This window comes from Pleurodeles waltl, chromosome 5 (genome assembly GCF_031143425.1).
Source record: "Pleurodeles waltl isolate 20211129_DDA chromosome 5, aPleWal1.hap1.20221129, whole genome shotgun sequence".
In the NCBI taxonomy this organism is placed as follows: Eukaryota; Metazoa; Chordata; class Amphibia; order Caudata; family Salamandridae; genus Pleurodeles; species Pleurodeles waltl.
In genome coordinates this window covers 1,218,496,498-1,218,523,804 of record NC_090444.1, presented here as the reverse complement: position 1 = coordinate 1,218,523,804, position 27,307 = coordinate 1,218,496,498, and positions in this window count along the sequence as shown.

The following is a 27,307-nucleotide window of genomic DNA, read 5'->3' as shown; positions in this document are numbered from 1 at the left end:
TGGAGGGGGCATTGTGCCCTCTGATGCAGATCTTGGGGAGTGCAAGGCCACAGTCTCTCACCTGGGTGTCAGACCCACAGGATTTGCAGGGTTCAGGCCACACAACAGCCTATGGATGCAGGACTACATACTGTCCGCCGGCAGTGGCGGCTGTTCAGTGGTGGCAGTGGTGCTGGTGGCGGTGCTGGCAGTGGTGGAAGGAGGCGCCAGCCCTTCCCCTGCAGCCTCGAACAGCTGCCCACTGGGGCTTCTGCTGCTGGCAGTTGTGCTGGTGGCGGTGCTGGTGGCGGCGATGGGAGGTTCCAGCCCTTCCCCTGCAGCCTCGGACGGCTGCCCACTGGGGCTTCTGCAGCTGGCAGTAGTGCTGGTGGTGGTGCTAGTGGTGGTGCTGGTAGTGGTAGGGGGAGGCTCCAGCCCTTCCCCTGTAGCCTCGGACGGCTGCCCACTGGGGCTGCTGCTGTTGACAGTGGTGCTAGTAGCGGTGCTTGCAGTGGTGGGGGGAGGCTCCAGCCCTTCCCCAGTAGCCTCGGATGGCTGAACCACCATGGTTGGTGGTGGGGGCTCGGAATGAGTCCCAGCACCAGGCCTCCTGTCCTTCCTGCCTGCTGGTGCAGGCCCCTTGCCCTTCCTGTCAGCAGCCGGGGATTGCTCCTTGCCCTTCACTGTAGCAGCTGGGGGTGCCTCCTTGCCCTTCCCTGTAGCAGCTGGGGGTGCCTCCTTGCCCTTCCCTGTAGCAGCTGGGGGTGTCTTCTTGCCCTTCCTTGACACGGTTGTGGTGCCTCCTTAGCCTTCCTTGCAGCACCTGGTACAGGCACCCTTTCAGTGTGGCTGCCTGGTGTCCGGTATTCTCTCCCACCTGGAGTAGCTATTGACACTACTGTGGCCGTGGACTGGGTGGCTGGGGTGCTCGCCTGTGTTCTGATCACCCTGGCCCAACGTGAATGACGGGTGCAGGAGTGGTAGGGAAGAGGTCAACGGTGGAGAGGAAAAGCTTCTTAGGGGCTTTTGGGTGGGAAGAGGGTGAAGGTTTGGGAGTGGAGGAAGGGGAAGTGGTTGTAGGAGGTGTCTGCTGATTTTGGGTGCAGGTGCATGGGCTGGATGCTGTCATGAGGTGGATGGCTGTTGGGTGTCTGAGTGCTTGCATTTGTGTACTTTGAGAGGAGGGGGCAGAGACTCAGTGGGAGAGAACACAGGGGACGTGTGCATGGATGTTGGGGTGGTGACTGCCAGTGAGGGGTGTGTACTGATAGGCATGATGGTGATGGAGGTAGTGGATGAGGATGAATGGCATGATGGTGTGAGTGGGGACACTACTGGGAGGGAAGTGGAGGAGGAGAAGGGGGCCACAGTGGAGGAAGTGGATGTTCGTATGTTTGCATCTGGATGGTGTTTGTGTGAGTGCCTGTGGGATGATGTGTGGTGCTTGTGTTTGCCTGAACCACTCCTGTATGTTGTCTTGTGTGCATGCCGGTCTGCCTGTGTGCTTGGGATAGGTTGGGGCGAGGGGAATGGGATTGGGTAGAGGAAGTTGGAGGGGGGAGGCTAGAAACAGGGACAATGGCTGCCATCAGAGAGAAGGCCAGAGCCTGGATTGATTTCTGTTGGGCTGCCATGCCAATGTGAATGCCCTCCAGGAATGCATTTGCCAGTTGCATTTGGGTTGCCAGCCCCTGGATGGCATTCACAATGGTTGACTGCCCAACAGAGATTGATCTCAGGAGGTCAATAGCCTCCTCACTCAGGGCAGCAGGGCTAACTGGGACAGGGCTTGAGATGCCTGGGATGAAGGAGATGCCCACCCTCCTGGGTGAGCGGGCACGGGAAACTCGCTGAGGGGCTGCTGGGAGGTTGCTGCTGGTATGCGGTTGGTGGCTGTACCTGTAGTTGGGGTGGACCCAGAGGTGTCCGCCACCACCAGGTAGCTTCCATCGGAGGAGGTATCACTGTCCGAACTGTCCACCCCAGTCTCCACGTGGTGCTCTCCTCGCCCTCTGTCCCACTGGGGCCCTCACCGTCGGTGGATTCGGCCTCCTGGCTCCTGTGGAATGCCACTCCCTCCGTCGCCGGTGCCTCTGCTCCTCCGCCAGATGATGCTAATGCACATAAGGCCAGGGTGACCAAACAAAAAAGGGGGGTAGAAACAAAGGGTACACTTGGTCAATGGCACCAACAACACCACCGTTGACGTACACGATACACACAGGGAACAGTCCTACGCACTAAGCAATGTACTACCAGTCACAATGCTAGTCACCAGCCCATGGACATGGACACCTAACGCCAATTGCAGCATACCTGAGACCCACAGACCCTTGCCCAGCAGTGAATGCCTACTAGCTTGGTTGGAGGAAGTTTACATCAGACCCTGCCCAACATGGGACCTACTCTGCAATGTCCGGCCTGGCCTAGGGGCACCCACAGACCCTCATCCCCGGCCCGAATACCACCCCACCACATGCAAGTAGTATATTGGGGCACTGTACTCACCCCCTTGTGGCTGCTGTGAGGCCCCCAAGTGCCCATCCAGCTCCGGATAGGCCACTGCCAGTATGGGAGTCATCAGCGGGGGTCAAGGTTCAATGAGCACCCCTTGCTCGTTGGGAGGCTGTCCCCAGCTGGGCCTCCGCCGTCTTCCATGCCCAGCATCCCAGGTCCTCCTACCATTTCCGACAGTGGGTGCTCCGCCTTCTGTAGACCCCAAGGGTCCGCACGTCCTTGGCGATGGCACGCCATATACCCTTTTTCTAATGGGTGCTGACCTGCAGGGAAACGGACATAGGGAAAGATATTGGTCTGACCGTTCTGCCTGTTACACTGATGGCCCACCATAGCCTTTCACATCCACTTATGCACAGACATGGCCACACATACATGCAGTATGCCACCGAGAGCTCTTCCACCAAGCCCCCCTACGTGAAGCCTTCACACACAGCACTCCATGCATTCATGCCCTATGCATCGTTCTCACAGTGTATTCACCTGTTGGTCTGGAGGCCCATACAGCATTTAGTATTGGGGTAGGACCCCATTCACCAGTCTCTCCAACTCCACCATGGTGAAGGCAGGGGCCCTTTCCACAGTGACACGAGCCATGGTCGATTCCAGACACAGGTCACAACAGTACATGCAGTGTAGGTCCTCTCCTGTTGAAGGTCAGGTAGCAAGTGAGTGAACAGATAGAAGAGGGTGGTGACGTCCACGGTGGTGCGTACCGTCACCATCGGCGTACATCACCATTGGCCACAGTAATCCATAGGGCCTAATGATGACCAATGATGAGTTTCACAGCGGTTCTCGACTGCCTCCCGCAACAGCGCACAACTTCAGCAGAATTACATCATTTTCACATGTCCTTCCATAAAGGACAGGCGGATGCCATTTTGAGGGGAGGGGGGCAGGCCATGGCACCTAACTGCGTCACAGTACAGATAAGTACCATTTTGACCTATCCAACAATATACTATTACAATCACAACATGCAATGAAGTGTAGTGTTTGGAAATATGGGATACTGATCAGCTGCTCACCGTTATGCCCCACAGATTGCAACTGCTACGGATGAATAGGAGAGGGAGACATCCCCCGTGTACAGACCCCTGGTGGTCTTGGCAACAATGGAGGACAGGCACATTATCCTCACCTATAGACTGGACAGGGCCACAATCACAGGACTGTGTGCCGAATTGGAGCCTGACCTGATATCTGCTATACGGCCCCCCACAGGGATCCCCCCTCTTCTGCAAGTCCAATCTGTGCTACATTTTCTGGCAACTGGCTCCTTCCAATTGACAGTGGGCTTGTCAGCAGGAATGTCACAGCCAATGTTCTCAATAGTGCTGACCAGGGTGTTGGCTGCCCTGATTAAACACATGCACAGCTATATCGTTTTCCCCAAGGTGGAGGATTGGGCCACAGTGAAAGCTCATTTCTATGCAATGGGATATATCCCCAACATTATTAGGGCAATTGATGGTACACATATTGCATATGCGCCCCCCTCCCAGAGAAATGAACAGGTGTTCAGAAATCGAAAGAGCTTTCACTCTTTGAATATGCAGATAGTGTGCCTGGCGGACCAGTACAGCTCCCATGTCAATGCAAAGTATCCTGGGTCTGTCCATGATGCCTTTATCCGGAGGAATAGCAGAATCCCATATGTGATGGCTCAACTCCAGAGGCACCAGGTGTTGCTAATAGGTGAGCCCTGGTTCCCTGCCAGTGGATGTTGGTATATGGGTATAAGGGTTAGTGTGTGTCTAACAGGTGTCCCTCGATATTTGCAGGTGGCTCTGGTTCCTCCAACCTCTCATGGCTACTGACCACTGTGAAGAATCCCAGGACAAGGGCAGAGGAACATTACAATGAGGCACATGGGCGAACAAGAAGAATTATAGAGAGGACATTTAGCTTCCTGAAGTCTAGGTTTCCCTGTACTATTCACACAAGAAGGTCTCTCAGATCATTGTGGCATGCTGTCTGTTGCACAACCTTGCCTTACGTCACTAGGTACCTTTTCTGCAGGAGGACGAGGCTGAAGATGGGCGTGTGGCAGCAATGGACCCTGTGGACAGTGAAGTTGAGGAGGCAGATGATGAGGATGAGGACAACAGAAGTGCAAAAATTTGTCAATACTTCCAATGACACACAGGTAAGACAGTGTAACTTCACTTTTAATTGTCAATTTTGTGTTGAAATTGTCACTGGCAGGTTGATTTTCCCACTTTTATGGCCCCTCACTGTACTCTTTGGCATCTCTATTTGTAGATATTTGAGCCCCACTGTCACTCCTGGCATGTTGACTGTAGCCAACTACAGGTCATTCCTATGTATAAATTACTGTACAGTTGTATTACAGTGTTTATACCTTGTTAAACAAATACATAGTTAAATCATTTGACATACTCCATACTTGTATTTTTTTTCAAAGGGTGTTTATTTAAGTGCTAATAAGTAGAGGGGGATGTGCAATGGGCTGGGTTGATAGTGGAGGAAAGTCCAGGATAGAGTCCAGTCTATGTGGATCACAGGTGCATTGTCCAAGAGGGCATAGGAAGTGGAGCAATGGCTGTTCAAGGTGGACAGGGTGGGTCACAAGGGTGACATTCAGGAGAGTCTTATTTCCTGGTGTGGCTCTTGGCAATAGTCTCTAGCTTCTGCCTTAATCGCAGGGAACGTTTGCAGAGTAGTTCTCCTTCTGCAGGTGGAGGGTGCTGGTGGTCTGTTGTTCCTGTGGTGGGGCCTCCTGTTCACTAGGGGCAGCAAAGGTGGAGGGCTGTTCATTGGTTTGGCTAGTGGTAGGGGCCCGGTGGTGTGCCACTGCCTCCCTCATAGTATTGGCCATGTCTGCCAGCACCCCTGCAATGGTGACCAGTGTGGTGTTTATGTCCATCAAGTCCTCCCTGATCCCCAGGTACTGTCAGTCCTACAGCCGCTGCTTCTCCTGCATTTTGTCCAGTATTTGGCCCATCATCTCCTGGCAATGGTGGTATGCTCCCAGGATCTTGGTGAGTGTCTCCTGGAGAGTTGGTTCAGTGGGCCTGTCCTCCCCCTGTCACACAGCAGTCCTCCCTGCTTCCCTGTTGTCCTGTGCCTCTGTCCCCTGAACCGTGTGCCCACTGACCCCAGGTCCCTGATCGTCCTGTGTTTGTGAGGTGCCCTGGGGTCCCTGTAGTGGTGGACACACTGCTGATTGAAGTATCCTGGGGACAGAGGTATGGGCCCACTGGGTGGGTACTGTGCTGGTGTTTCCTGAGGCGGGAGGCTCTGTGGTGGTATGGGAGTGTGCCTGGGTAACTGACTGTTCGGAGATCCCAGATGGGTCAGATTGGTCATCCAGATTCAGGCATCCAGAGCTGCTATCATCACTGCGGGGCGGAGGGGGCTGGATGTTGCTGGCACCTCCTCTCCGGTGATGTTGGCTGGGGGACCTGTGGGGATGTAAATGCTGTGTTATTGTTTCTGCTTGTGACATCTTGTGCATGGGTGTGTTGTCCTCTAAGGTTGTTTTTGCCCTAGCAGCATTGCCTTGTGTGAGTTGTTATGTGGTAGGCTCGCTGTTTCCCTCCAGTGTGCATGCTTTAGTGATAGGTGTCCATGCAGGTCTGTGATGGGAGTCCATGCATTGGTGTTGCATGCAGGGCTTGGTATTGGGATAGGTGGGTTGTGATGGTGGGGTGTGTGGGAGGTGGTGGAGTGATGGGAGTGAGGGTATGGGTAGGGATATGTGATGGCATGCAGGTAGGGGAGGTGATAGTAATAGAGATTAGACTTACCACAGTCCAATCCTCCTCCTACTCCTGCCAGGCCCTCAGGATGCATGAACGCCAGGACTTGCTCCTCCCATGTTGTCAGTTGTTGGGGAGGAGGCGGGGGTACACTGCCAGTCCTCTGTACAGCTAGTTGGTGTTTTGCTGCCACGGAACATAGCTTCCCCGTAGGTTGTTCCACCTCTTCCTGATGTCTTCCCTTGTTCTGGGGTGCTGTCCCACGGCATTGACCCTGTCCACGATTCTCCACCGTAGCGCCATCTTCCTAGCAATGGATCTGCTGCACCTGTGATCCGAATAGCTGTGGCTCTACCTGGATGATTTCCTCCACCATGACCCTTAGCTCCCCCTCTGAGAACCTGGGGTGTTGTTGTGGTGCCAAGGGTGTAGTGTGAGTGGTGTGGGTGAGGGTGTGTAGGGTGATGTGTTGGGGTGTGTGATGTAAGGTGCGTGGATGGTGCATAGGTGATGATGGTGTGGGCTGTGGTCTTGCCTGGGTCTTGCTATCGCTCTAGTGGCACTTGTTTGTATTTGTAAAGGGTTGTGGGTAATGTGTGTGTGTGTGTTTAATAGCGGTGTGGGTGTGGTGTGTGAATGGGTGTCAGGTGTGTGTAGTTTGAATTGTCCACTGTGGTGTTGTTTTGTATGTGTGTGTGTATTTTGAGCGTGGTGGTATGTACCGCCAATGTTTTACCACCATTGAATGTCCGCAGTGGTGATTCATGGGTCATAATATTGTGGACATTGTTCTGCTGGTGTAATAGTGTGGGTTTTGCTACTGCCAGTTTATCACCAATCTTTGGGCTGGCGGACTTGTTTGTGTGGCTGTATAGTGACCGATAGCTATGTGTGTGTCATACTATGGGTAACGATGATCTGCCGGGGCGGCAGTATTTTGGCAGCAGTCAGCATGGCTGTAAGCGGTACTTACTGTCAATGTCATAATGAGGGCTAAAGTCTCTATCCAAACGGCTCTAACATGCCATGCAGCCTAACAGCCTATTGCATTTTTTAATGCATGCACCATTAAGCCGTTCAAAGTATTGTGTTTATGCACACATCTAGCATGAGGATGTGAGAGTAAGCTATGCATTTTAACAAGGAGATACCTGAATGTTTGGTGACCCGTTGTGAAGCACATGGGTAGTGGGTTAGGATTCACCAATGTCTATTTTAGATCTGGGTAATATCAGTTGTACCTTCATGATATTTGATAATTAGCCTGCCACTGCCGTGCTGAAATTATTCATTCTTTTGCCCATCTTACATAGAGTAGTCTTTCTGCCAACTTTCATTGCTCTCTTACTGGTCATCATATCCTCTTTGCTGTAATGTTCTCATCATATTTAACAGAGGAAAATATCATTAGGTGGGATTGTAATCTGAGTTCATTTACATCTTCCCTATTCATAAAAATATAGAGGATCCCTAATGATAGGTGCATAGAAAGTGCTTGTAAAGCTTTTGGGGATTACACACATTTGTTTGCTTGGACTCAGTGTTACAAAAGGTATGAGCATATTGTTTTTAACAACTTGAGGCCTCATTATGACATTGGTAGTCCCACCACAGGATGAGGATCCCACCATTTTGCTGGTGGTGCCCCACCCTCCTCCTGGCTGCCTGGTGGTAACGTTGTATTACGACATTCCTTTCAGGAAGCCGAGGCCAATACAGAAGCACACAGCACCCTCAGAAGGCGCACTGTCTGTAAAGAAGACAGTGCGCCTTCTGAGGTTGTTGGGCAGGGGGGCCCCTGCACTGCCCATGCCATGTAAATGGGTAGTGCAAGGGCCCAACTGTGGCCCCCACAACTGGCTTTCTGCCAGCCTTTTCATGGGGGGTGACCACCATGGAAAAGCTGGCAGAAAGCTAAGTTGTAAACAGCACTAGAGCGCTGAGTTCCACGTTGCAGTGGCTCACCATAACTCAGACCACTGTTAGCCCCTCGGGAACAATGTTCCCAGCGGGGACAGTGGACCCCTGGCGGTCCGACCATCTGGATCGCAATGTGCAGTTCAGACTGCCTGGAGTGCCGTGGTCAAACTGTTACTGTGTGTCTGGCAGTCCTTTGGACTGCTAGGCTCGTAATGTGGCCCTTAGCAACTTTCCCCCAAAAAACTATGGGCCACATGTACGGAGCTAAAGAATTGCGAGTCAGAAATAGCAACTCAATGCGAATCGCTATTTCCGGCTCGCAAAACAGGATGCAAGTAGAAATCACAGTTCCATTTTGCGATTCGGTTTGGAGTTGCATTGCAATTTGCAAAATCGCAAATTGCGATTTCACAAATTGCACAAGGGTGTGGCCCAGAGTTGCAAATTGCGACTGTGTCGCAATTTGCGAGTGGTTGCCAAAAAAAAAGAAGAAAACACAGTTCCTGGTTCTGAGTAATGACATCAGAACCAGGAAGTACCCCCCATGGAACTGGGAGGAGTCTACCCAGTACAGAAAGCAGAGGCACACCCAGCTGATAGGAGCAACTGCAGCCATGTCAGCTCAGACCAAGGAGACATCCACTGCAGGGAAGAAGAGGAAACTGAAGTTTTCTGATAAGGATCTGGATGTACTGACTGAGGAGTGCTGCCTGCACCATGAGGTCCTGTTTGCAAGGCAGCAATGATTGTCCCTGACACACAGAAGAAGAAGATCTGGCAGGCCGTTCAGAGTAAGATCAATTCGATAGGAGTCGGCCATCACACCATTGATGAGGCCTGCAAAAAGTGGCACGACCTCAGGTCCAGGACCAAAGAAAGGGTGGCAGAGCGGATGAGGGAGGTGCACGGAACTGGTGGAGGACCATCCACAGTACCACCTCCTACAGCCATTGAGAGCATGGTGCAGACCACTCTGGAGCCGGAGGCTGTCTTAGGAATTGGGGACCTGGACAGTTCAGCACCGGGAACATCCAAAAGTAAGTAGCAAATCTCACTTATTTACAACATTCAATGCACCATACACACAACCACAGTACACAAAAGCATGCATCCTCCAAATGTGTTCCATGCCTAAATTGCAACCTACAAAACAATGCATTATGGGCAATGTAGTACAGTAGTCCAACTTTCTGAGGAATATTTATTTTGATACACCACACATATGAGAGGCAATGACAGTGTATCCCCTGTGTCCCACAGGTCTCCCACAAGTACCCATTGATGACCCTACTGTGCAGGGAGATGAATCTGCCACCATCACAGCAGACAAGGCAGCCAGTGTATCAGCAGGGGAGTGCATGACCACACCACTTGTCCACCATGCATTTGAGACCATTGAGGAAACAGATGTGGACACTGAGACAGGCAACCTGACACCAGGGCCCCATATGAGTGTGAGTCGGCCCCCTAGGTCAGCTGGGTCTGGGTGGAGACGGCAGCGTCAAACACAGTCAGCAGGTGAGGAGGATGTCACAGGTGAACAATTCCTAGAACTGGAGTCATCCTTACTGAACAGTCACCACCTGCAAAATAAACATATGTGGTTAATGAACAGGAACCTGCACAGACTGCAACAGACCCTCTCACAGGGTTTTGCCAATGTTGACACACAATTCACCACGATGAACAACAACATGGCAAACCTCACCACTGCCAACAATGACCTGCGCAGGGGAATGGTGGCAGATAGGGCCCAAGCAAGGCGCAGAGAGCGCAACACTGCCACCCGTTTGGACCGGCTTAGTCAGTCGATAGGCTGCCTCTCAACCACTACCACCTGCCTGTCAAGGCGCACTGTAACGCTACAGGTGGAAGTTGGGCATTTTGCCGGTGATGTAGCAAGGGGACTAGGGCGCATCAGTCATGCAATGGACCTAATACATACCACCCAGGCAGCAAGGGGCATTGGTGATACCCCTCAGGATAGTGAGGACATCTCCAGCGTGAGCAGCGTTTCTGTCTCAGGTGCATGCATCCTGCGGAGTAGCAGTGCCCGCCAAACATATAGGGACCAACCAGGATCAGGCCGTGGTGGCCGTAGTTGCAGGAGGGTGTGATTTTGCTAATCTGGGACTTGCCTGAGGCACATGATGTAAATGTGTTAGACGTTGTAACATTTTACGTTTTTATTGCTGTTTAGATGTCAACAGTTCATTATTACACTCCTGACATTAAAGGTTTTTTTTTTTTGCACAACCTGCCTGTGTGTGTCTTACATTTGTGAGTGCTGTAACGGTTGCCAATTACCTGCCAAAGTCGTGAGTTGCAATGTGGTCCCGTCTCTGTCTGCCCTCCATTGCGATGCTACTATCCCCAGGCTGTTGTTCTGGTGCTCTTGCTCCTCATTCTCTGAATCTGTGTCATCTAGGGTGAGATGTAGCCCATGTCTGGTTGCTATGTTGTGTAGGATGGCACATGTTGCCACAATTTTGCATGCAGTTTCTGGGGCCTACTGGAGTGCCCCTCCACTTTTGTGCAGGCATCGAAAATGTGACTTCAACATGCCAAAGGTCCTCTCAATGACGGTTGTGGTTCGCCGATGTCCAATGTTGTGGTGTCTCTCATTCAGATTGGCAGGTGCTAGGTTTGGGGTGAGTATCCATGGCCTCAAAGCATATGCACTGTCACCTGTGTAACAAAACAACAGATATGAGCATGGCTTCACATGGTTATGCAGTGACATGTATTTAAGACATTGGTGTGTACTACACAAAATCTAATACATATTCTTCATCAAAATCCCCACGTTCTAGGCATTGGTGTATCCCACTGTGCCTGAATATGTATGCATTATGTGTACTTCCTGGAAATTTTGCCACTACGTCAGTTATTACATTATGGGCATCACATACCATCTGGATGTTGAGTGAGTGAGGCCATTTCCTTTTGCGGAACACATATTCCAGATTTGCAGGTGGGCAAATGGGTATATGTGTCCCGTCCACACACCCTATTACATGGGGAAAGTTTGCAATTCTGTAGAAGTCCAACTTGGTATTGTGTATTTCCTCCTCATTCCTTGGAAGGTATATGTATCTGCACATGTGTTCGAGTATGGCATCTAAGAACCGTCTAAAGAATCGTGACAGGGCACTTTGGGACACCCCATCAGTGTAGGAGGCTGGACTGGCTTGTAGTGGGTACCAAGGGGTACTTACACTTTGCACCAGGCCCAGGTACCCCTTATTAGTGTATAGGGGTGTCTAGCAGCTTAGGCTGATAGAAAAGGTAGCATAGCAGAGCAGCTTAGGCTGAACTAGGAGACGAGTGAAGCTCCTACAGTACCACTAGTGTCATATGCACAATATCATAAAAAAACACAATACACAGATATACTAAAAATAAAGGTACAATATTTTTATGACAATATGCCAAAGTATCTCAGTGAGTACCCTCAGTATGAGGATAGCAAATATACACAAGATATATGTACACAATACCAAAATATGCAGTAATAGCAATAGAAAACAGTGCAAACAATGTATAGTCACAATAGAATGCAATGGGGGCCCATAGGGATAGGGCAGCACAAACCATATACTCTAGAAGTGGAATGCGAACCACAAATGGACCCCAAACCTATGTGACCTTGTAGAGGGTCACTGGGACTGTACGAAAACAGTGAGGGTTAGAAAAATAGCCCACCCCAAGACCCTGAAAAGTGGGTGCAAAGTGCACCTGAGTTCCCCACAGAGCACAGAAGTCGTGTTAGGGGAATTATGCAAGGAAGACCAACACCAGCAATGCAACAACAATGGATTTCCTGACAAGAGTACCTGTGGAACAAGGGGACCAACTCCAAGAGTCACGATCAAGTCGGGAGTGGGCAGATACCCAGGAAATGCCAGCTGTGGGTGAAAAGAAGCTGCCACCGGATCGTAGAAGCTGTGGATTCTGCAAGAACGACAAGGGCTAGAAACTTCCCCTTTGGAGGATGGTTGTCCCATGTCGTGAAGAGTCGTGCAGAGGTGTTTCCATGCAGAAAGACAGCAAACATGCCTTGCTAGCTGCAAGGTTTGCAGTTAGGGGTTTTGGATGCTGCTGTGGCCCAGGAGGGACCAGGATGTTGCCAATTGCGTGAGGAGACAGAGGGGGCATCCAGCAAGACAAAGAGCCCACTCAGAAGCAAGCATCACCTGCAGAAGTGCCGGAACAGGCACTACAAAGTGGAGTGAACCAGAGCTCACCCAAAGTCACAAAGGAGGGTCCCACGACGCCAGAGGACAACTCAGGAGGTCGTGCACAGCAGGTTAGAGTGCCGGGGACCCAGGCTTGGCTGTGCACAAAGGAAATCCTGGAAGAGTGCAAAGGAGCCGGAGTAGCTGCAAAACACGCAGTTCCCAGCAATGCAGTCTAGCGTGGGGAGGCAAGGACTTACCTCCACCAAACTTGGACTGAAGAGTCACTGAACTGTGGGAGTCACTTGGACAGAGTTGCTGAGTTCAAGGGACCTCGCTCGTCGTGCTGAGAGGAGACCCAGAGGACCGGTGATGCAGTTCTTTGGTCCCTGCGGTTGCAGGGGGAAGATTCCGTCGACCCACGGGAGATTTCTTCGGAGCTTCTAGTGCAGAGAGGAGGCAGACTACCCCCACAGCATGCACCACCAGGAAAACAGTCGAGAAGGCGGCCGGATCAGCGTTACAAGGTCGCAGTAGTCGTCTTTGCTACTTTGTTGCAGTTTTGCATGCTTCCAGAGCAATCAGCGGTCGATTCATTGGCAGAAGGTGAAGAGAGAGATGCAGAGGAACTCTGATGAGCTCTTGCATTCGTTATCTAAGGAATTCCCCAAAGCAGGGACCCTAAATAGCCAGAAAAGGAGGTTGGCTACTTAGGAGAGAGGATAGGCTAGCAACACCTGAAGGAGCCTATCAGAAAGAGTCTCTGACGTCACCTGCTGGCACTGGCCACTCAGAGCAGTCCAGTGTGCCAGCAGCACCTCTGTTTCCAAGATGGCAGAGGTCTGGAGCACACTTGAGGAGCTCTGGGCACCTCCCAGGGGAGGTGCAGGTCAGGGGAGTGGTCACTCCCCTTTCCTTTGTCCAGTTTCACGCCAGAGCAGGGCTGGGGGATCCCTGAACCGGTGTAGACTGGCTTATGCAGAAATGGGCACCATCTGTGCCCATGAAAGCATTTCCAGAGGCTGGGGGAGGCTACTCCTCCCCAGCCCTAACACCTTTTTCCAAAGGGAGAGGGTGTAACACCCTCTCTCTGAGGAAGTCCTTTGTTCTGCCTTCCTGGGCCAAGCCTGGCTGGACCCCAGGAGGGCAGAAACTTGTCTGAGGGGTTGGCATCAGCAGCAGCTGCAGTGAAACCCCGGGAAAGGTAGTTTGGCAGTACCCGGGTCTGAGCTAGAGACTCGGGGGATCATGGAATTGTCTCCCCAATGCCAGAATGGCATTGGGGTGACAATTCCATGTTCTTAGACATGTTACATGGCCATGTTCGGAGTTACCATTGTGATGCTATACATATGTCGTGACATATGTATAGTGCACGCGTGTAATGGTGTCCCCGCACTCACAAAAAACGGGGAATTTGCCCTGGACGATGTGGGGGCACCTTGGCAAGTGCCAGGGTGCCCACACACTAAGTAACTTAGCACCCAACCTTTACCAGGTAAATGTTAGACATATAGGTGACTTATAAGTTACTAAAGTGCAGTGGTAAATGGCTGTGAAATAACGTGGACGTTATTTCACTCAGGCTGCAAGGGCAGGCCTGTGTAAGAATTGTCAGAGCTCCCTATGGGTGGCAAAAGAAATGCTGCAGCCCATAGGGATCTCCTGGAACCCCAATACCCTGGGTACCTCAGTACCATATACTAGGGAATTATAAGGGTGTTCCAGTATGCCAATGTAAATTGGTGAAATTGTTCACTAGCCTGTTAGTGACAATTTGGAAAGAAATAAGAGAGCATAACCACTGAGGTTCTGGATAGCAGAGCCTCAGTGAGACAGTTAGTCATAACACAGGTAACACATACAGGGCACAATTATGAGCGCTGGGGCCCTGGTTGGCAGGGTCCCAGTGACATATACAACTAAAAAAACATATATACAGTGAAATATGGGGGTAACATGCCAGGCAAGATGGTACCACAACCCCCCCCCAAACGAAGGACAATAAGACTAGCCATGACCTGATGAGTCTTCATTGTCTAAGTGGAAATATCTGGAGAGTCCATCTGCATTGGAGTGGGTACTCCCAGGTCTATGTTCCACTGTATAGTCCATTCCCTGTAGGGATATGGACCACCTCAACAATTTAGGGTTTTCACCTTTCATTTGTTTTAGCCAAAGTAGAGGTTTGTGGTCTGTCTGAACAATGAAGTGAGTGACAAACAGGTAAGGCCTCAACTTCTTCAGTGCCCAGACCACAGCAAAGGCCTCCCTCTCTATGGCAGACCAACGCTTTTCTCTAGGGGTCAACCTCCTGCTGATAAAAGCAACAGGTTGATCCTGGCCCTCAGAATTAAGTTGTGATAAGACTGCCCCTACCCCTAATTCAGATGCATCAGTTTGGACAATGAAATTTTTGGAGTAACAGGGGCTTTTCAGGACAGGTGCAGAGCACATGGCCTGCTTCAGCTCCTCAAAAGCTTTCTGACAGTTTGCTGTCCATAATACCTTTTTAGGCATTTTCTTAGATGTGAGGTCATTAAGAGGGGCTGCAATGGAGCCATAGTTCTTTATGAACCTCCTGTAGTACCCAGTGAGGCCTAAAAAGGCTCTCACCTGAGTTTGAGTTGTAGGGGGAACCCAATCTATGATAGTTTGGATTTTCCCCTGAAGTGGTGCAATCTGTTCTCCACCTACCAGGTGTCCCAGATAAACCACTTTCCCCTGCCCTATATGGCACTTTGAAACCTTGATAGTGAGGCCTGCCTTTTGCAGGGCCTCCAAAACTTTCCATAGCTGGACCAGGTGATCATCCCAGCTGGAGCTAAAGACAGCTATGTCATCTAGATATGCTGCACTAAAAGCTTCCAGCCCTTGCAGGACTGTGTTCACCAACCTTTGAAAAGTGGCAGGTGCATTTTTCAATCCAAAGGGCATTACTGTGAATTGGTAGTGCCCTCCAATGGTTGAAAATGCAGTTTTTGCTTTTGCATCCTCTGATAATTTGATCTGCCAATACCCTGCAGTCAAATCAAAGGTGCTTAGATACTTGGCAGATGCCAGTGTATCTATTAGCTCATCTGCCCTGGGTATAGGGTGAGCATCAGTTTTGGTTACCTGGTTGAGGCCTCCGTAGTCAACACAAAATCTCATTTCCCTTTTACCATCTTTGGAATGAGGTTTTGGTACAAGTACCACAGGAGAGGCCCATGGACTTTCAGAGTGCTCAACCACTCCCAGTTCAAGCATTTTCTGCACCTCTTGTTTTATGCAGTCTCTGATATGGTCAGGCTGCCTATAGATCTTACTTTTGACAGGCAAGCTGTCTCCAGTATCTATAGTGTGCTCACACCAAGAAGTGGTGCCTGGCACAGCAGAAAAGAGCTCAGAAAACTGACCCAGGAGATTTATGCAGTGGTCTTTCTGCTCAGCAGTAAGACAATCTGCCAAAACTACACCTTCCACTAGAGCATCTTGTTCTGTGGAAGAGAAGAGATCAGGGAGAGGGTCACTCTCTTCTTCATGTCCTTCATCTGTTGCCATGAGCAGGGTGAGATCAGCCCTGTCATAGTAGGGTTTCAGGCGATTGACATGGAGCACCCTAAGGGGACTCCTGGCAGTGCCTAAGTCAACTAAGTAGGTGACTTCACCCTTTTTCTCAACAATAATGTGGGGTCCACTCCATTTGTCTTGAAGTGCTCTTGGGGCCACAGGCTCCAAGACCCACACTTTCTGCCCTGGTTGGTACTGAATCAGAACAGCCTTCTGGTCATGCCATTGCTTTTGGAGCTCTTGGCTGGCCTGAAGGTTTTTACTGGCCTTTTTCATGTACTCAGCCATTCTGGATCTTAGGCCAAGTACATAGTCCACTATGTCTTGCTTTGGAGCTTTTAAAGGTTGTTCCCACCCCTCCTTCACAAGTGTTAGAGGACCTCTTACAGGGTGTCCAAATAGGAGTTCAAAGGGGCTGAAGCCCACTCCTTTCTGGGGTACCTCCCTGTAAGCAAAAAGGAGGCAAGGTAACAGGACATCCCATCTCCTGCGGAGTTTTTCAGGGAGTCCCATTATTATTCCTTTGAGAGTTTTATTAAACCTCTCAACCAGTCCATTTGTTTGTGGATGATAGGGTGTGGTGAACTTGTATGTCACACCACATTCCTTCCACATGGCCTGTAAGTAAGCAGACATGAAATTGCTTCCCCTGTCTGATACCACCTCTTTTGGGAAGCCCACCCTGGAAAAGATTCCCAGGAGGGTGTTTGCCACTGCAGGAGCTGTAGTGGTCCTTAGAGGAATTGCTTCAGGATATCTGATGGCATGGTCCACTGCCACCAAGATAAACCTATTGCCTGAAGCAGTAGGAGGGTCAAGGGGGCCAACTATGTCAACCCCTACCCTTTCAAAGGGAACCTCAACCACAGGCAGTGGGATAAGGGGTGTCTTTGGGGTGCCACCTGTCTTGCCACTGGCTTGACAGGTTTCACAGGACTTACAAAATTCCTTTGTGTCCTCTGACATTCTAGGCCAATGAAACAAGGGAACATGCCTGTCCCAAGTTTTCATTTGTCCTAAATGTCCAGCTAAGGGAATGTCGTGGGCTAGAGTTACGAGGAACTCTCTGTATTGCTGAGGAATCACCAATCTCCTGGCAGCTCCAGGTTTTGGGTCCCTTGCTTCAGTATACAAGAGGTTGTCCTCCCAGTAAACTCTGTGAGAGTCACTGACATCCCCATTTGCTTGTTTGACAGCTTGCTGTCTTAGACCCTCTAGTGTGGGACAGGTCTGCTGTGCCACACTCAGCTCCTCCCTGGCAGGCCCCCCTCCACCCAAAAGCTCAGCAGTGTCTGCTTCCAGCTCCTCTGGTGTAGGTTCTGCACAGGGTGGAACTTCTTCTTCCTCAGAAGTAGAATCCACTGTAGAGGGAGGGATAATAGGTTGTGTTTTACCTTTACTAACCCTAGCTTTAGGGAGCACTTGGTCCATTCTTCCAGGATCCAAGTCACCCTGTCCTTTTTGCTTTTTGGCCTGAGCCCTTGTCAAAGCAAAAATATGCCCTGGAATGCCCAGCATTGCTGCATGAGCCTCCAACTCCACTTCTGCCCAAGCTGATGTCTCTAAATCGTTCCCTAGTAGACAGTCTACAGATAAATCTGAGGCAACCACAACTTTCTTTGGAACAGTAACCCCCCCCCCAGTTGAGATTCACAACAGCCATGGGGTGGCTAAGAGTGTTGTTATGAGCATCAGTCACTTGGTACTGGTGACCAAGTAGGTGTTGTTCAGGGTGGACCAGTTTCTCTATTACCATGGTAACACTGGCACCTGTGTCCATGTAGGCCTGAACCTCAACACCATTTATTAGGGGAAGTTGCTTGTAATTATCCATATTAAGGGGACAAGCAACCAAGGTGGCCAAATCAATGGCCCCCTCAGAGACTAACACAGCCTCTGTGGTCTCCCTAACAAGACCAACCCCAACTAAATTACCAAAAGTGAGCCCAGCTACTCCCTTGGATTGGCTGTTAGTAGGTTTGCTCCCACCACCACTGCTATTACTAGGGGCACTAGGTGTAGCAGCAGGGGTTGTAGTGGTAGGAGGTTTGGTGCTTTTCTTTGGGCAACTGGGATCAGTTGTCCAATGGCCTTTTATTTTACATAAATAGCACCATGGTTTCTTTTCTTTGTTTAGATTTGAAGAGGATTTGGGCCCACCACCCCCACCAGAGTGTTTTTGTGGGCCTGATGAAGACTCATTTTTAGATGTGTCCCCACCCTTGTCAGAAGACTTACCATCCTTCTTCTTGCCATCCTTGTCACCCCCTTTATGAACTTTTCTGTTCACCCTTGTTCTGACCCATTTGTCTGCCTTCTTTCCCAATTCTTGGGGAGAGGTCAGATCAGAGTCTACCAGGTACTGGTGTAACAAATCAGACACACAATTATTAAGAATATGCTCTCTCAGGATTAAGTTATACAGGCTTTCATAGTCAGAAACTTTACTGCCATGTAACCACCCTTCCAAGGCCTTCACTGAATGGTCAACAAAGTCTACCCAGTCTTGTGAAGACTCCTTTTTGGTTTCTCTGAACTTGATCCTGTACTGTGCAGTGGTTAAGCCATATCCATCAAGGAGTGCATTCTTAAGAACTGTAAAATCATTGGCATCACTTTCCTTCACAGTAAGGAGCCTATCCCTACCCTTTCCACTGAAAGATAGCCATAGGATAGCAGCCCACTGCCTTTGAGGGACCCCCTGTACATTACAGACCCTCTCAAGTGCAGCAAACCACTTGTTAATGTCATCCCCCTCCTTGTAAGGGGGAACTATCTTGTGCAGATTCCTAGAATCATGCTCTTTTACAGGATTACTATCTGTAATACTGCTGCTGCCACCATGGGGTCCAAAGCCCAACCTGTGTCTTTCTTTTTCTAAATCAAATGCTTGCCTATCTAAATCCAGCTGTTGCTTCTTGAGCTTCAGCCTGGATTCTTCCACTCTCAATCTATTGAGCTCCCTTTCTAACACTCTGTCATCAGGGTGGGTGGGTTGGGCATGCCTTGACACAGAAGAATGGTGAGAATGAACAGAGGGAGACCTGTCCCTAACAGATGGCACTCTAACAACCTGGCCTACAGAAGTAACACTCCTACTGTGATGAGAACTCACATTAGTACCATACATGCTAGGTGGCCTGCTAAGGGGCAGGTTGGGAAGGTCCCCTTCTAACCCTTTCCCTGGGTGTGCCCCAGAATCAGAGTGGGAACCATCAGCTAATTTCTCACCAGAAGTGCCAACTAAGGTCTTATCTTGTTCAATTAGCATATTAACTAACAGTTCTCTTGAGGGATTCTTCCCTACCCCTAAACCTCTTTCAACGCAGAGACTCCTTGCTCCTTTCCAGCTAAGGTGGTCATAAGCAAGTTTAGTCAGATCAACAGTTTGACCTGTACCAGACATTATAGAAAAGGTTTAAGGGACAGAAAAAGAAAGAAAACGTTTTCAGAACTTTTTAAAGAACAGAAAAAAAAGCTTTTTAAACTTTTGAAGAACTTTTTGAAAGTTTTAGAGGTACTTTTCAGCACTTAGCAAAAGAGTAAGAGAAGAAAAGCAAAACTTTTTGGTTAGGTGTACATACACTGAACTTGTTTTGTATATTTTTCTCTTATGAAAAGTACAAAATGACAAAGTGGTAAGTAGTTGCAAGTATTTATCCCACCGCTGCACAACCAATGTAGGAGGCTGGACTGCCTTGTAGTGGGTACCAAGGGGTACTTACACTTTGCACCAGGCCCAGGTATCCCTTACTAGTGTAGAGGGGTGACTAGCAGCTTAGGCTGATAGAAAAGGTAGCTTAGCAGAGCAGCTTAGGCTGAACTAGGAGACGAGTGAAGCTCCTACAGTACCACTAGTGTCATATGCACAATATCATAAGAAAAAACAATGCACGGATATACTAAAAATAAAGGTACTTTATTTTTATGACAATATGCCAAAGTATCTCAGTGAGTACCCTCAGTATGAGGATAGCAAATATACACAAGATATATGTACACAATACCAAAATATGCAGTAATAGCAATAGAAAATAGTGCAAACAATGTATAGTCACAATAGAATGCAATGGGGGCACATAGGGATAGGGGCAACACAAACCATATACTCTAGAAGTGGAATGCGAACCACGAATGGACCCCAAATCTATGTGACCTTGTAGAGGGTCGCTGGGACTGTAAGAAAACAGTGAGGGTTAGAAAAATAGCCCACCCCAAGACCCTGAAAAGTGGGTGCAAAGTGCAACTGAGTTCCCCACAGAGCACAGAAGTCGTGCTAGGGGAATTCTGCAAGGAAGACCAACACCAGCAATACAACAACAATGGATTTCCTGATGAGAGTACCTGTGGAACAAGGGGACCAAGTCCGAGAGTCACAATCAAGTCGGGAGTGGGCAGATGCCCAGGAAATGCCAGCTGTGGGTGCAAAGAAGCTGCCACCGGATGGTAGAAGCTGTAGATTCTGCAAGAATGACAAGGGCTAGAAACTTCCCCTTTGGAGGATAGTTGTCCCATGTTGTGAAGAGTCGTGCAGAGGTATTTCCGTGCAGAAAGACCGCAAACAAGCCTTGCTAGCTGCAAGGGTCGCAGTTAGGGGTTTTGGATGCTGCTGTGGCCCAGGAGGGACCAGGATGTTGCCAATTGCGTGAGGAGACAGAGGGGGCATCCAGCAAGACAAAGAGCCCACTCAGAAGCAAGCAGCACCCGCAGAAGTGCCAGAACAGGCACTATGAAGTGGAGTGAATGGGAGCTCACCCGAAGTCACAAAGGAGGGTCCCACGACGCCGGAGGACAACTCAGGAGGTCGTGCACTGCAGGTTAGAGTGCCGGGGACCCAGGCTTGGCTGTGCACAAAGGAAATCCTGGGAGAGTGCACAGGAGCCAGAGTAGCTGCAAAACATGCGGTTCACAGCAATGCAGTCTAGCGTGGGGAGGCAAGGACTTACCTCCACCAAACGTGGACTGAAGAGTCACTGGACTGTGGGAGTCACTTGGACAGAGTTGCTGAGTTCAAGGGACCTCGCTCGTCGTGCTGAGAGGAGACCCAGAGGACCAGTGATGCAGTTCTTTGGTGCCTGCGGTTGCAGGGGGAAGATTCCGTCGACCCACGGGAGATTTCTTCGGAGCTTCTAGTGCAGAGAGGAGGCAGACTACCCCCACAGCATGCACCACCAGGAAAACAGTCGAGAAGGCGGCCGGATCAGCGTTACAAGGTCGTAGTAGTCGTCTTTGCTACTTTGTTGCAGTTTTGCAGGCTTCCAGAGCAGTCAACGGTCGATTCCTTGGCAGAAGGTGAAGAGAGAGATGCAGAGGAACTCCGATGAGCTCTTGCATTCGTTATCTAAGGAATTCCCCAAAGCAGAAACCCTAAATAGCCAGAAAAGGAGGTTTGGCTACTTAGGAGAGAGGATAGGCTAGAAACACCTGAAGGAGCCTATCAGAAGGAGTCTCTGACATCACCTGCTGGCACTGGCCACTCAGAGCATTCCAGTGTGCCAGTAGCACCTCTGTTTCCAAGATGGCAGAGGTCTGGAGCACACTTGAGGAGCTCTGGGCACCTCCCAGGGGAGTTGCAGGTCAGGGGAGTGGTCACTCCCCTTTCCTTTGTCCAGTTTCACGCCAGAGCAGGGCTGGGGGATCCCTGAACTGGTGTAGACTGGCTTATGCAGAAATGGGCACCATCTGTGCCCATGAAAGCATTTCCAGAGGCTGGGGGAGGCTACTCCTCCTCAGCCCTAACACCTTTTTTCCTAAGGGAGAGGGTGTAACACCCTCTCTCTGAGGAAGTCCTTTGTTCTGCCTTCCTGGGCCAAGCCTGGCTGGACCCCAGGAGGGCAGAAACCTGTCTGAGGGTTTGGCAGCAGCAGCAGCTGCAGTGAAACCCCGGGAAAGGTAGTTTGGCAGTACCCGGGTCTGAGCTAGAGACTCGAGGGATCATGGAATTGTCTCCCCAATGCCATTCTGGCATTGGGGTGACAATTCCATGATCTTAGACATATTACATGGCCATGTTCGGAGTTACCATTGTGACGCTATACATATGTTGTGACATATGTATAGTGCACACGTGTAATGGTGTCCCCGCACTCACAAAGTCTGGGGAATTTGCCCTGGACGATGTGGGGGCACCTTGGCTAGTGCCAGGGTGCCAACACACTAAGTAACTTAGCACCCAACCTTTACCAGGTAAAGGTTAGACATATAGGTGACTTATAAGTTACTTAACTGCAGTGGTAAATGGCTGTGAAATAACGTGGACGTTATTTCACTCAGGCTGCAAGGGCAGGCCTGTGTAAGAATTGTCAGAGGTCCCTATGGGTGGCAAAAGAAATGCTGCAGCCCCTAGGGATCTCCTGGAACCCCAATACCCTGGGTACCTCAGTACCATATACTAGGGAATTATAAGGGTGTTCCAGTATGCCAATGTAAATTGGTGAAATTGGTCACTAGCCTGTTAGTGACAATTTGGAAAGAAATGATGGAGCATAACCACTGAAGTTCTGGATAGCAGAGCCTCAGTGAGACAGTTAGTCATAACAAAGGTAACACATACAGGGCACACTTATGAGCACTGGGGCCCTGGTTGGCAGGGTCCCAGTGACACATACAACTAAAACAACATATATACAGTGAAATATGGGGGTAACATGCCAGGCAAGATGGTACTTTCCTACAATCAGCAACAGCAATCCCCCCCTGGGATAGAGCAGCTGCGCAAAGTCTGGCGTTGTAGCTGAGGTTTCAGCAGTTCAATAATCTCTAAAATAACTGCACTGCTCATTCTGTATTTGTCATATATTTACTCCTCAGTTTGTTGAAATATGGTCTGCCTGGTTCTTTATATCCTCTCCTGTCTCCCCCTCCTCTTTGCCTCCTGGGCAGCCTGGACTCTCCTCCTCCATGCAATCACCTAGAGTGCAGCCATTTAGAGAAACCCTGATGCCTTCTGGGTCTGCTTTTATACTTTGGTTCTGGTTACCACCTGTTTGGAATCAGTTCTAATCTGGGTGTGCAAAACGGGCTTTCTGCAACTATTCGCAATTAGCAACTACCTTGTACATGCGGTTTGCGACTCACAAATTGCGATTTCTTAATTGCGAGTCGCAATCTCAAGTGGCAGTTTTTGCGCGTCGGTAATTGGTCGCATTGCTATTTGGGACTCCAAAATGGCATTGGAACATACCATTTTGCTTTTTGCATGGTCGCAAATAGCGCTACAAGCAATTTGTGAATCGCAAAACATTCGTACATGTGGCCCTAAGTCACCACAAGGTCTTGTGCAATGGAATTAAGAGGGATCACCCTACTGGGGTTACAGGGTGCAGAATATATTTTAGATTTACCCTCTATACAAAGGGACTTTTTGAGGGTTGAAATATTTCATTTTTACTTATCCCTTAGGATCAGAGGCTACACAAACTGTCAGTAAACAAATAAAGAGAAATGTTCAAGAGCAAATGAAAAATGACAGGGTTTATATCCTGTAAGAAATATTAGCCCTGTTTTTCCAATATTTCAATTGATGGAAAGTACAGTTTCCTAGCATATTACCTTTGATTCTCTTAAAAAAAAATGTTATTATTTTTCTCTTTTTAGATCATGTTCGATCAGTTGATGAATTGTTCTTTACTGTTATTGTACTTTGGCTTCGTTTTACAGTGTACTACATGCATTTTCTCCATGCATTTGCCTGGACTACTGGTTCCAGATTAGCAAGGGTAAAAGAGGGTGTCCCTAGGAAACCAGTTTACCTCTTTGGGTTGGATGGGCAAACACACAATTTGTTTCAAATTGTTGCCTTAGGTGCTTTGGAGGGCTATATTTTACAAATACTAAATGATGCTCTAAAATCTTTTGTTGATTTCCATAAGATTGTAGCTGCAATTTATGCTGTTGGAGTTTAGGGTCTTATTTAAAGTGTGCCAGATGGGTTATTTTGTCACACAAGTTCATTATAGTGTATGGCACTTGTAATACAGTGAACGGGATATGTGCCATGTTTTGATATAGGATACCATCTGCCGAACTCTAAACAAGGTCCCGAATTTCACTTTTATATCAATTCCATTTCCTCATTCCTTGCCTACTGCAATACCACATAATGTCTATAATATGTTTGCTATTGAATGGTTAATGAATCCAGGGGCTTTTGATTCATGCCTTCTTAACTTTTGCCTTTCCCACCTGGAATTTTATATGTTCCAAGGCAAGCCCTACTGATACAATGTTTTTTTTCACATCATGTGCCTGTGTCTCTTTATAAATTTGAGATGAACGGTAATGACCAATCTTGCTGACAACCCACTATTGTTTTGCCTTCCTCATCCTCTTCTCATCCACTGATGCTCCTCATGGATTTCTATGGATGCTAAGGGCACTGGAGGCATGCACTTCTCACACCAGTTCATGGGATCTGTGGTGTGGTGCTCTACTCTTCCTACTGTAAAGCATCTGTAAAGAATCATAAACACCCTCTTTTAGTGTACTCATTGGCCATGAGCCCTGGCAGTTCCTTAGAGGGTGCTTGCTTTTTAAGTCTAAAAACCCAGGGCTTGATTCCCTTAGTTAACTTACACTTTAAAATAATTTGCACCTTTGAGTATGTCTAATACTTTCTGGTTATTCAAGAATCTGAGTGTAAGTTACTACTACAAAATAAATGGTAAGTCCACATGGCCAACCACTGGTACTGTAACACCATCCTACAGCTAATAATGGAGGTAAAGAAAGTACAATTAAACCCTGCACTAAATAATGTTAAGTGAAATGAAATTATTTAACATAGTTAAGATATTAAAAAGATAGGCCTTCATTACAACCCTGGGGGGTTGGTGTTAAAGCAGCGGTAAATACCGCCAACAGGCCGGCAGAAAAAAAACGGGATCACGACCACGGCGGAAACCGCCAACACAGACAGCCACTTTAACACTCCGACCACCACAGCGGTAGCAACAAACACCTCACGGTCACCGCCAACAGACAGGTGGAAGACAATGTGCCACCCACCCCATCACAACCTGCCAATCCCCCAGCTTTTCCGGGGCGGTACCAGCGGCATCAACAGCATGGCGGAAACAGTATTTGGAAGGGAAACCAATCACCTCTCGACACACAACGAGAAACCAGGACGCCATGGAGCCCAAGTTACAGGTCCTGCCCATGCTGGTCTACCTCCTCATCTACCAGGAATACCAAGGGCGGCGACGACGACCACGGTGAGTCCTGCACCTAGTACACAGGGGAGGGGGAAGGAAAAAGAGAGTGACACACACATGCAACACCCCCACCCCCAACCCCAACACCACACAAACACATGCAGCAACATTACATTTACACCCCGTAAACCCCTGGAAGAACGCGAGGACAAAAGGAATAGAGTCAAATCAGTGATATATTAGAAATAGGCAGATATACGTAATAGATATAAAAACAGAATTTACAACATATACAATATGTGCATAAGGTTGTACATTGTCCTTTCCAAATGTCCGTGGGCCACTGGGCCAAAAATCATGGGCCAAGCCCACATTTGACTCCTTCCTCAATACGGAGAGAACACTGCAGGGGCATCAGGTCGAAAACACACAGGCACCTCAGGGGGATGGGGAAGGGGGTACCCCTCAGCCAGAAGATGGTACTATGTCACTGCACCACAGCGATGTCCTTGGGAGTGTAAGGCCACAGTCTCTCAAGTGGGTGGTCTACCCACTGCTTGGTCCTGGGGAGTGCAAAGCTACAGTCTCTCTAGTGTGTGGTCTACCCACTGCCTGGTCCTGGGGAGTGCAAAGCCACAGTCCTTCAAGTGGGTGGTCTGCCCACTGCCTGGTCCTGGGGAGTGCAAAGCCACAGTCTCTCAAGTGGGTGGTCTGTCATTGCCTGGTCCTGGGGAGTGCAATGCCACAGTCTCTCAAGTAGGTGGTCTGCCCACTGCTTGGTCCTGGGAAGTGCAAAGCCACAGTCTCTCTAGTGGATAGCTTCTCCACTGGTTCTGGAGGGGGCTTTGCGCCCAGTATGCTTTATCCTACCAAGGATAGGGTGAGTGGATGCATATTTCCACTGGTTCTGGAGGGGGCTTTGTGCCCAGTGTGCTTCATCCTGCCAAGGATAGGGTGAGTGGATGGCCTCTTCCACTGGTTCTGGAGAGGGCTTTGTGCCCATTGTGCTTCATCCTGCCAAGGATAGGGTGAGTGGATGTATATCTCCACTGGTTCTGGAGGGCCTTTGTGCCCAGTGTGCTTCATCCTGCCAAGGAGGGGCTGAGTGGATGCATATCTCCGCTTGTTCTGGAGGGGTCTTTGTGCCCAGTGTGTTTCATCCTGTCAAGGATAGAGTGAGTGGATGGCTTCTTCCACTGGTTCTGAAGGGGGCTTTGTGCCCAGTGTGCTTCATCCTGCCAAGGATAGGGTGAGTGGATGTATATCTACAGTGGTCCTGGAGGAGGCTTTGTGCCCAGTGTGCTTCATCCTGCCAAGGATAGGGTGAGCGGATGCATATCTCCACTGGTTCTGAAGGGGGCTTTGTGCCCAGTGTGCTTCATCCTACCAAGAAGGGGCTGAGTGGATGCATATCTCCACTGGTTCTGGAGGGGGCCTTGTGCCCAGTGATGCCCCACTTGGGGTGTGGCAGTTCACATTCCCTCACCTGGGTGTCTGAGGCATGAGATCTGCAGGGACCAGGTTGCATGATAGTCCATGAAGGCACGGCTAGACTCCATCCTGCGGCGCCTAAGGCTGCAAACTGGTTGTAGTGCCGCTGCTGGTGGGGGTGCTGCCAGTGGTGGTGGTAGGCTCCAGCCTGTCTCCTGCAGCCTCGGACGGCCGCCCACTGAGGCTGCTGCTGCTGGTAGTGGTCCTACTGTCAGCGGTGTAGGTGGCGGTGCTTGCGGTGGGGCTTGCGGCGGGGCTGCTGGCGGTGCTGACCGTGGTGCAGGTGCCGGTGCTGCCAGTGGTGGAGGGAGGCTTCAGCACTTCTCCTGCAGCCTCGGACGGCTGCCCACTGGGGATGCTGCTGCTGACAGTAGAGGTGCTAGCGGCGGTGCAGGTGGCGGTGCTTGCGGCGTAGCTGCTGGCGGTGCTGCCCGCGGTACAGGTGGCGGGGCTGGTGGTTGTGCTGGTGGGCGCCAGGTCTTCACCTGCAGCCTACGACGGCCGAAGTGCCTTGCCTTGGGTTTTCTGCCCCTTTTTCACCTTGGCAGATGCTGTTGTGACCTTCGCTCTGGCAGCTGGAGTTTTGGAGAAGGCCTTGCTGGCTGGGTCGTGCTCCTTGCCCTTGCTGCATGCTGTCCCCTTCTTCACCTTGGCAGGTGGTGGAATGGTTTGGTCTTTTGCAAAGGTTGGTATCACACTGGCTGGCCTGATGTGTGCCCCCTTTGAGCCTTTGTGAGTTGCAGGTACCACAGCAGATGCCAACTTGGTGGCTGAGGAGCTGGCTTGG